Source organism: Condylura cristata, unplaced genomic scaffold (assembly GCF_000260355.1).
Source record: "Condylura cristata isolate star-nosed mole 26May11 unplaced genomic scaffold, ConCri1.0 scaffold00013, whole genome shotgun sequence".
NCBI lineage: Eukaryota > Metazoa > Chordata > Mammalia > Eulipotyphla > Talpidae > Condylura > Condylura cristata.
This window is the reverse complement of record NW_004567114.1, coordinates 14188000-14199842: the sequence shown is the minus strand read 5'-3', so window position 1 is coordinate 14199842 and position 11843 is coordinate 14188000.

The following is an 11843-nucleotide window of genomic DNA, read 5'->3' as shown; positions in this document are numbered from 1 at the left end:
TAGCAATGTAAAACTTAAAAGAGATTAGTTCATTATCAAATTGTATTTTTAATTGAGGTTTACAAAATCATATATGATTTAAGGATATAGGTTCACACCTCTTCAAATGTTAAAGGCATCTGCACAAAAAAGAAAAACATGAGCCTTCATGTCAAACAAGGAGATGCCATTTAATAACTACCCTTCATTCTGTGGAATATAGAAATAAATAATCTTCGAAATGTACATATTTATAAACTGCTAGGAAATAAAATTATTGCTGTAACTTTTATTTTCTTCCTTTGTGCCTCTCAACTAGTAACATAGAGTTTGGAACATGGCAAATATTTGATGGATGATTGTTGAATGGAAAGATGTAACTCTTTCCTTTTGTTCCTTGGCTTTATTTACTTATTTATTTATTGGATAGGGTAATGAGATTTAAACTGAGACATAAGTAATTTTCTTTAATGATAAAACCAAATGAAAAGTCTCTATACATTATAATAGTAGAATTTGGTGCTGGAATGAACTGCTAGATATACTTTCATTTTAAAGTAAACCCAAATGGGTTTGAGAGTGATTAGCCTATTCATCTAGCTTGTCTAGCCTCATTTTGATGGACAATTTAGGTGCTATGACTGTGGTCAGGTTGAATTTCACAGATTGGTGTGCTAGAATTTCACATAATAGGAGTGGTTGATGATAGAAAAATTCCTTATTTCATAAATGTTACAGCAATTTCAAACCTAGAATATTTATTTAGTTTTCTTTCCATTTTTTAGTTTTCCCAAGTATTACTTGGACACACATTTTGACCTGTCTAAAGACCTGGACTTATTTTCTACTGCTTCAAGTATGCTCTCTGAGCTATGTAATAATTCAAGAATAGTGTGACAATGAACTTCTTAAATGAAGTGTGTGATAGCACTATTTCTACATATCTAATATCTTACAGATATTTTAATTTTAGAAACTTTTATTCCTTGTCACATTTAAAATTTAGCTACTTAACCAATGTTGGATTGTGATGAGAATCAAGTTTCAGGAGAAACCTCAAGTTCTCTGGCACTTGTTTTGAAATTTACTTGTACCCATTAAGTTCATATTGAAATCTAGATTTCTGAGGAAGCCATTATATTTTATATGTTTATTTATATAATATTGGAAGCAGGGATATTATACAGTGTTTGAGGACAAATGTAATATGTTTTAAATAAGCATGTTAAGACCATTATTTTTTCATGAAATATTGTTGAGTTTTTCTTACATTGGCTATAAATAATGTATTCAATTTCAAATCTCACTTGATATATTTAGAAGAAGGTTTCCTATTTGGTCTGTCAGTATAGTGGTAATATTTAATGAAATCTACTGCCCAGGATTGTGAAACCTGGACCATTTCATATGGAGTTTGTACAGCAGCAAATCAATATAAATGAATGAATGTATGCGCGTAAATAATGGTGGCAAAATTCAGAGAAACAGGAAGGAAAACCTGTGTCTATCTCCTAATTCAAAATTAAAGTCACAATTGTCCTCTATGTTTACCCTACAACCTTCTTCTGAATGAAAGAATAGTCAAAAGTTCTGGGCTGAATTTAAGTCAAAATATTAATACACTCTACAAATGCTTAATCTGTAGATACCGAAATATAATTTATAGGTTATTAAAAGTTCTGTCTGGGCTCTCCCTGGTGGTGCAATGGGTTAAAACACCTCATTATGAAGCTCTCTGAAGCCACTGCAGCAAGAATTCCATCCTCCCCTGCCAGAGACCTGACCCACATGGCATGGCAGATCTCTCCTGACTCAACCACTGCTCCCCTCAGCAGTGTGTTCCAGTCCATCTGCCTGTTCTGCTCCCTACTCTGTCTCTGGTGAATCCGCTCACCACCCCTGCATCTCCTGTCTGTATTCCAGTTCTGTAAGCATAAATAAATACATTTAAAAAAAAGCGCTTCTTCTTTTTGAGATGTAATGAAACATATTTCTGTCTTGCCATGATTCTGCTTTTTCAGAGGATTTGTTTCTTCCATATTGTATTGACCATTTCCCAGTCCTCCTAAGTATTCTGAAACATTTTCATTTGTAAATTTTGTCAAAAGTACCATCCAGATGCAAGTATGTAGCTAAACCAATGTTTCCAATGCTAAAGAAAATTTCTTCATGATCATCTGTCATCCCTACATTGTTCTTTGGCATTCCCATATTGCTTTTAAAATTTAGATGTAAATTTAGATGCATGATTCCAAGAGGACATAGAATTTCAAAGTCAGAAACATTTTTTTCTTTTTTTTAATTATTATTAAGATTACTTTTCCATGATAGCTTATACAAGAAAAAAAAATGTCTTTTCTAATACCAAGAATTCTATTGCTTTGACTTTTGATGTAAACATATTACTACCTAAATTAAGTGTTTATTTGAGTGTCTACTGCATGTTATGCTTTGCATTAATCGATCTATTTTAATTCCACAACCTTTTGCATTTGATGTTATGATCCTCTATATTTGAGTAAACTCAGATAAACCCATTGATTTGCTAAACAACACAGCATTAATAGCAAAAGAGAAGTTCAAGCCTGTAACTATTTAACCTAATGTTCCCTATATAGAGAGAGCCTCCATATGCCAAATGATTGTTAAAATAATGGCTCAAAAACATGGCCAATTATGGCAAAGGAAATTGGCATCCAGAAAACTCCTCTAAGCCTTATTTACTAGTTATAAACCTCCTTCCCAGAGTTACTTAAGTATCCAGTTACCTGCAATTATTCAACTTAAGCCCTACTTCAAATTATCTTTCAGTACCTATCGTTCTATTGAAATTTCTCTTAAATGTCTTTATGTTCAGACAGGATGGATAATTAATTTTGTCCTCATTTACAGTTGTCTACATCTTGAAACATTCTTTGCTGCCCAATTACATGATACTTGTATTTTAACTAATTTGCCTTTCTTAAAAATTCCTTTTCATGTCCATGAAAACTAATGATTAGTCTTTCTTTACCAAAGCTTAAGATACTGGATTATTGGATGAAACAGGCCTACGACCTGCTAATTCCTTTTCTACTCTCTCCCTTAATCAGTAAAATCTAGTTCCAGAATTTTCAATATTCTTTATAAATTGATCACAATAAATTTGCATCTCTAACCAGATATCATCATGGAATTAGATTAATTGCTTCACATTGCTACTTAATTGCACTAAACAATGCAAACTTCAACAATTTCCAGTATTTTTTATAAATATAAAATATCTGCCAATTTGTTCAGTTGTACAAAATCCCATTGTGTTTTTTTTTTTTTTTTTAAGATTTATTTATTTGTATATACAGGACTGGGGTACAGGCCAGAGGCTCAGGGGCGGTGAGAGGCTTCACCAGAGACAGAGTGGGGAGCAGAACAGGCAGATCAACGAAGTACACTGCTGAGGGGAGCAGCGGGCGGGTCAGGAGAGGTCTGCCGCGCCATGTGGTCACCTCTGGGGCAGGCGGGAATTGAACTCATGTGGAAGTGGATTTAGCTTCTCAGTTGCAGTGCTTTAACCCACTGCGCCACCAGGGAGGGCCCCCATTGTGTTTTTGATTCTTTTTTACCCTTCACCCCATATATCCAATTCATGAATAAATTAATTTTATTGTTATTTCCAGAATATATCCTAATCAGTTCCACTTTTCAGTGCTGTCAAATTTCTTTGTTGAACTACTATCATATTCGACTATGGTCACAATAATTGCCTGTAATCATCTTTCCTTTTTGTTTTATACTTTTCTTTTAGTTTTATACTTTACTTTTTTTATTGTTGCTTTCACAAATGATGATAAATGGATGAGGGCCAGAGTTTGAGGGTCAGAGTTAACCGGTTTTTCTACTTAGAGTTAAAAAAAATAGGAAAGTATGGTAATGGTCAAAGTAGATTCATCTCTTCAAGCACTGGGAAAGAAGGCACCCTCAAATTTCATTCATACAGTGGATAGAAATCAATTTCTTCAAGTTGTTGGTTTTATTATTCATTGTGAACTCTTAGCTTCTAGAAACTCATCTGTGCTAATTCTCACATAGACCCTTTCAACCCGGAAAAAAAGATGCTGAGTCCTTCTCTGTTGGGGACCGAGGCCAGCATCTGGTGTCTGTCAGCAGCCATGAAAAGGTGAAATGGAGTCCCGGTAGAGAAAAACATCCGGGTTGCAAAAGGCATGCGGGAGGAGCTCCCTGCCTCCACCTTTTCCTTTTCCTCTTTCTTTTCTCGCCCACTTTCGCTCCTCGTGAGACCAACTGCCACCAAAACATGTTGCATTTCTGTTGGCCTTTTTCGTTCCTGGCATCCCTCTCCTCCCCTGTATAAAGCTGAGATAAAACCCAATAAAGAGCTCTTTCTTTGTTCTGCTACACGCGTGTGACTGCTTCCTTTGTTCGCCGGACCTGGGGCCCCGAATCTCTGGCCTTGCTGGTCAAGGTCCCCCGCACTTCTCATACTTTGTTTATTTGTCACTGGCCCTTTGGGACAAATTGCAGAGAAAACATGCTTTTAAAGCCTCATTCAAATAATGTGTAGCATAGACTCAACCATTTCATGTCCCTACTTAAGGAGAATTTATTAATAACTTGAGTTATTATTAGAAAACCTCTTTTGTCATGGAGCAAGGTAGGAATAGAAATAATGGGAAGGAACAAATGTGTGGGTCATGTAAAATTCTGCTCACCAGACTAATTTTGCCTTTCCCCTGCACTACTTTGCAAAGCAGTGTCAATTCAAAATTTTAACTCTGAAGTTTATATACTACATTACTACTTTAATCCGCTAGAGTCTTTTTCAAGTTATTGTCTCTAAATTCCAAATATATCCTTGTTTAGTTTTCTCTAAATAATGTAATCTTGATCTGATAAATTTTGGTTTGTAGCAGGAGTTCTGTGTGCCCTTTGGCAAATGACAACGTTTCTTATTATAGGTTGTATCATGCATACAGTTTTATGCCATGTAGTTATTTCCAAATAACTACATGGGTGTGTATACATACAAGTATGTATGTATATATATATGTGTATATGTATGTATATGCATGCAGGTGCACATATAGATTGAGAGAGCTAGCAATTAGCAAACATGCTGCTTTATTGTACCTTTTCAGTAAAAGGTGAACCTCATCTCAATCATCCTACTTTTTTTAAAGATTTATTTATTTATTTATGCGTACAAGAACTGGGGTACAGGCCAGTGGTGTGGGGGTGAGAGGATTCACCAGAGACAGAGGAGGGACAGAACAAGTAGATTGACTGACGTACACTGCTGAGGGGAGCAGTAGGCGGGTCAGGAAAGGCCTGCTGTGCTATATGGGTCACCTCTCTGGCTGGGGATCAAACTCATACTGCAGTAGCTTCAGATAGCGTCACAGTGCTGTGTTTTAACCCATCAGGCCACGAGTAAGGGTCCTCATCCTATCCTCTTCCCATCTTTATTTATTTAGCTGGAGCCAGTCTGACAACGATGATTGTTTGTCATATCCTGGTCATATTTTCCATAATGGTTATCTAAAATGAACTGCCTTAATGGTAGGGATGATATTAAGTCCATCCATACATACCTTCAGTAAATGTAGAGTAAGTGATTACTTTCTGAAGTATGGTTGTAAGCACTGTGAGGGAAAAAAAAAGAAAGAAGGAAAGAAACACACGCATACAATCAAATGTTAGATTCTACCCTTCTAGAATTTGGACTTTTGTGGTAATGAAAACAATTAGAAATGTCATGAAATAGAATTGACATCTCTGCTATAAACAGAATTATGGTCTAGTTTCAGGCAATGGGAATGTCTGTCTCCAAACAGCATCTTCTCAGGTTTGCCCATTTATTCAATTTTGATTTGTGGTGGAAAAGATTATCTGAAATGAGGTTTATTAGAGATGTAATAGAATAGGAAAGGTAGTATGAATACACCCTACTGTTTTCGAAAAAGAAAATGTTACATGACCTTAAACCACCATTGTTGATAGGCATTGCAAAGTAATGATTTTAATTCATTGAATATGTTTCTCATAATTGCTATTTAGTTAATGACTGTAGTTAAAAACAACACTATCATAAGACATGGCATGTTAGATGCCCTTATTTAAAACATATGTTTTAAAACTATGCAATTATAAAAAAAACTATTCACCCCTTAAACTTAAATAAATAGATCCATAATAACTCACTTGTACATAATTAACAAACGATAATTGCTTTAGTAAGCCTATATTATAAGGTCAAGCTAATAAAAGTTAGGAACAAAAATTGCTGTGTTCAGTTTCCCAGCTGTTATTTACATTTTCAGATTTTTCTCATTGACTTCAACAAAAAATAGGATAGATACATCTGTGATTGGCACATTTTAACTGAGTACATGAACTAAACTTACAACAGTATCTCTTAAAACAGACGCTAAGTAGAAACATGTGATCTAGAGATCTGTTCACTACTCTTAGATCAGTTCATCCATAAGCTAAGTGGTAAGATTGTTAGCAAGGTTAATCTTTGTGAATAACTATTTGGAGGCAAAAGTGGATAACAATTTTACTTTAGTTTCTATTCATCTAATAAATGACAAGTAAACAATTTATTCTCTACTCCATCTTGTGCCCTTAATTTTATCAACAAATCAAATGCTACTTTTTATTTTTATTTATTTATACATACAGAACTAGGAAACAAGCCAGAGGTGCAGTGGTTGAGGGAGATAATTCACCAGAGACAGAATGGGGAGCAGAACAGACAGATTGACTGAAATCCACTGCTGAGGGGAGCAGTGGGTGAGATAGGACAGGTCTTCTGTGCCATGTGGGTCAACTCCCTGGCTGGAGATTGAATTGCTTCAGAGGTTGCAATCAAACTGCTGTGTTTTAATGTTTTGCACCATCCAGGAGGGTATAAATGCTGCTTTTTAAAGGAAGTGGTATTACTAATTGATTCAATTCTTCCAAGCCTCCAGAGAATGATTACAATGTGAAACAAATAGATTTTAACATAATGTATCGTAAAATTGAAAAATAACCATTCTTCAGGCTATAACGTCCATCTTTTTTAGTGTCCTAATAGCTTGGTGTATCTCTAAAGAAGATGTGATCATTATATAATGATCGCCTCATTGTTGGCCCACGTCTCCCACTAAAGTGTAAATAATGCCAAGTGCATGTCTTATTTAGATATATTGCTGGAGTTTTAACAGATAAAATATGAATGTTTATTGAATAATGCAGGTATTCTCACTTATAAATGAAGAAGCAAATCATTTGAACTAGTGTGTAATAGTTAAACTATGTATTAAAGAAGATAGCTAAAGATGTAAAATTCAGCTTACATATCTAGAATAAGATCATTGTATCTTACTCTAGTCACCCTAATTTATGAATTATTTTAACTTTAAATTCTACATTTCTTCATTTTTTTTCTTTTTTAAAAATTGATGTATTTATGCATACAAGAACTATGGTATAGGCCAGAGTTGGGGTTGAAAGGATTCATCACACCCAGAGTAGGGAACAGAACAAGCTGATTGACTGAAGCACACTGCTGAGGGCAGCAGTGAGAGGGTCAGGAGACAGGAGAGGTCTGCTGCACCATGTGAGTTACTTCCCCGGTTGGGGATAAAACTATGTTCAGTGGCTGCAGATAGCTTAATAGTGCTGTGTTTTAACCCCTTGCACCACAAGAGAGGGCCTTATTTATTTATTTTTCTAATGTCCTTGTATCCTGCACTTTCTTACATCTGTTCACATATTCAAAAGGTGAAGTCTGGACTTTAACAATTGGAATAGCTAGTCCTTGGATAAAATATTTGGTTTAGAAAATTAAAATGGTCCATGGTATTTTCATAAGGCAAACTGGGAATTTCTATTTTTGTAATAGAAAACTTTAAAACACATGTTCAGAGTTTCATCTATGCTTTTAATTAGGAATGACAAACAGAAATGATACCAAACCTTGGGAAGAAATCACGCTGGAAATAAAGGTCAGTCACATTTGGCAGGAAAAATCTTTGTATTACAAAGATGTGTGTGAATAACACTGAGATCAATTCAATCTCACATTTACTCACAATATAGTATCAGTCTAATAGGTGAATAATAATATATAGAATGGCAACATAATATGTTGGTTTATATCAGACCTTGGTTTATATTTTCAGACTTTATCATTGATATATGTCTTGATTATTATCAATAATTCTTTATAATATACTGCTGGAGTTTTAACAGGTACAATATGAATGTTTATTGAAATAATTGAAGCATGTATAAAAGAAGCAAATCATGTGAACAAGTATGTCGCAGTTTTACTACCTATTAAAGCAGATATTAGTACTAATACTAATGTATCAATTTTAGTTAAGATATTAAGAAGCTACAGTTTCTACCACTAACTAATATTGGTTAAAACTCTTCCGTTGAATTTATCACATTTTATACAAAATGTTTTTCAATAAACCTTTGTTGATTTCTGATAATATGTCAGTTCACTCCAGTTGCTTAATTTAAATGAAACTAATGATTTCTTGCTTTATTCTTCCCTGCAACCTTCATTTATATTCACCCTCACTTATACTATTTATTCCCTTATTTTTTTTAAGATTTATTTATTTATGCATACAGGATTGGGATACAGGCCAAAGGTGCAGGGGCTGTGAGAGGCTTCACCAGAGACAGAGTGGGGAGAAGAACAGGCCACCTGATGAAGTACACTGCTGAGGAGAGCAGCGGGTAAGTCAGGAGAGGTCTTCTGTGCTACATGGGTCACCTGTCTAGCCAGGGATAGAACTTGTATTGAAGTAGCTTTAGCTTTGCAGTGCTGTGCTTTAACTAGCCGCACCACCAGGGAGGGCCCTTATTACCTTATTTTAAATGCACTCTTCTTTCTACATGGTACTATTTCAATTAGCCAATGGCAATGCATTCAGCTCAGGGGCCTGCCTGGTGGCAGGTTAAGTCACAGCACTATGAAGCTATCCTCAGCCACTGAAGCATGAGTTAGATCCTGGCCAGGGAGGTGACCCACATGGCTCAGCAGAACTCTCTTGTCTCATCTACTGCACCTCTCAGCAGTGTATTTCAGTAGATCTGCTGTTTTGCTCCCCAATCTGTCTCTGGTGAATCCTCTTACCCCCTGCATAGCTGACCTTCATCAAGCTATTGTATGCATAAATAAATTAATCTTTTTAAAAAATAAAGTCATCCAATTATCTTTATTTAAATATGTTTCCTACAGAGCTCAAATTCTTTCTTTGTGTAGTTATATTCTGAGCTGGAAGGTTTAACACAATGTTTTCAAGTTTCCATATTTTGGGGAAATCTTCCTGAAGACATGGGTCTTTCCTTATATTTTCCAACTGCCCATTTGTTTTATATACTCATAAAATGCTATATATTGCTACACAATTAGTAGAAATTGTAATAAGCCCATTAGGTTATCAATCATAATTAGTATTAGAGATGAGAAACTTACTTTAGACACCTTGAGATATGCATATATGAACCATTGTGGAAGAGTAACCCCATTTAACAAGTGATAGATTTATGAACAGTTTCACACACTCACAGCCATACACTAACTTGTACAAATTAAAAGGAAATACACCTTAAAGATAGGTGAATTTTCTTCAATTCGTGCTTAAAGGAAAATAAAAAAAATACGAAGACATATAACATTTAAGTGTGTTATAAAATCAGCATGTATGTATTATGCCATCAGCATCTTCATCATAGACAATAGAGCTAAAATTTATTATAACTTTACAAAGCTCATGCATTATATTTTAGCCTAATATATAGATATTATCTTGTTTAACTTTTCCAAATTGATTTGAGGAAGATAACATTACATTTATTTTATAAACAAAAAACCGAAGGGTCAGAGACTTTCAGCTACTCCCTGTCACACAGATAGTAAGTAATATACTTGGATTCAAACTAAAAAGTAGTTGCAATTGATAATGTCAAGGTTCAAATGAAATATTCCAGACACTTCTGGATTCTTCTCAGTTGACAAATAATCAAATAGCAGAATGATAAGGGGGGAAATTCATAAGAGGTTTAATGATAATATGTCTAACCCCTGTATAAAGTGGAGAGACCCAGCATGACTGAGTAACTCACATATTTGCTTTTGGTACCATCTTGACTATATCAGTTAAGAGAGAAGGACTTTGGGGGAATACATGAACAGTTAATAAGTTTGCCATGAAAGGTACAGTAAATAAAGAAAGGTAGAGAGATTTAAATTATAACTTCTCAAGATAAAAAAGATTTGGACTTCCTTGTAATGAAAGAAACACCATTAAAAAGAGAAGAGAAACTTACCATTAAATGCCTTTTTCAAAAACAACTCTGGGCCCTCCCTGGTGACGCAGCAGGTTAAAGCACAGCATTAAGAAGCTAACGCCACTTCTGCATGAGTTCGATCCCCACCTGCCCCAGAGGTGACCACATAGCGCGGCAGACCTCTCCTGACCTGCCCGCTGCTCCCCTCAGCAGTGTATTTTGTCAGTTGGCCTATTCTGCTCCCCACTCTGTCTTTGGTGAATCCTCTCAACTGCCCCTGCATCTCTGGCCTTTACCCCAGTTCTTTATGTACAAATAAATACATCTTTAAAAAAAAAACAAAAACAAAAAACAAAAAAAAAACAATAACCTCTATCCATTCTTCAGAACTCTTACCATTAAATCCACCTTTATATAAAGACAGATTTGGGGGTGATAGATTTTTTTAGCCCCTATGACATCTATTTTGAGTAGTATTCATTATTATAAAATTATTACTTCTGAAATTTCCAGACACATCTCTTTAAGAGGTCAATTTATGTCCATAGCTCAATAACACATCTGCTACATGTGTTGATATGATGCAAAGAATGAGAATAGTACTGTTACAGGGCAGGGAGAGAGGGCTTTCCCTGAACCCCAAAACCTTCCTGCTCTAAATAGGTTCTGCCATCTGCCGCATGAAACATTTTAAGACTTTAATGAAAAGGAACTTTAATACAGTGAGTATACACCACAAAAGACAAAGAATATATTTTCTAAACCAAACACCTGAAGTTACCCATCCCCTTATGGGTAAAAGTCCACCCAAAAGGGATTGGCCCAAAGCAAGCCCTGAAAGCACAAGCCTACAGCACCTTCTTGCCAGGACCCATAGAAAAGGGTCAGGAATGGCCAGACAAGTCTGGGAGGAAAACGCACAATCAAAATCAATATTAATGCTGCCATAGTCAACCTCCCCACGGGTCTCTCACCCACATCTGTTTTAACCAGTCCAGGGCCAAGAAACAAGCACAATTTTTTCATCACATGCTCTTTGCTCCATGTGGCTTCCTCAGGTCTCTTTCTGGCTCTCCATCGTGTTTCCTTCTTCCAGATCCTTCTCTTTTCTTTTTGTTTCTCACCTTCCTTCTAGGTGGAGCAGGCAACCTGGTACTTCCCCTTTCCCTGGGGACCACCCTGTGACAGTACCTTGAAAATATATAATATTAACAGTACCTGGAACTTAAAGCTCTTAACAAAGAAGGCATCCCCAATTGTTGATTTTATTGAATTTTAAAATTTTTCAAATATAAGATCATATTTAAAATACAATTTTATTTGGACTACTAAACTTTCAACTCATTGTGAAATCATCACTTTGTAATTCAGGAGAATTGTTTCTTTCAGCTATAGTTTCATTGTAGAGCCATGTTATTTTGTTTGATTTACCTCCTCTTGACTTAAATTTTCAGGTACTTGATCATACATAAGGCAATCAATTCCTTCCCTGATGGCACTAAAGCTGTAAAGGTAAATCCTCACCATTGTCAAGACAATTATGTCTCCCATTCAAAAAAAAAAAAAAA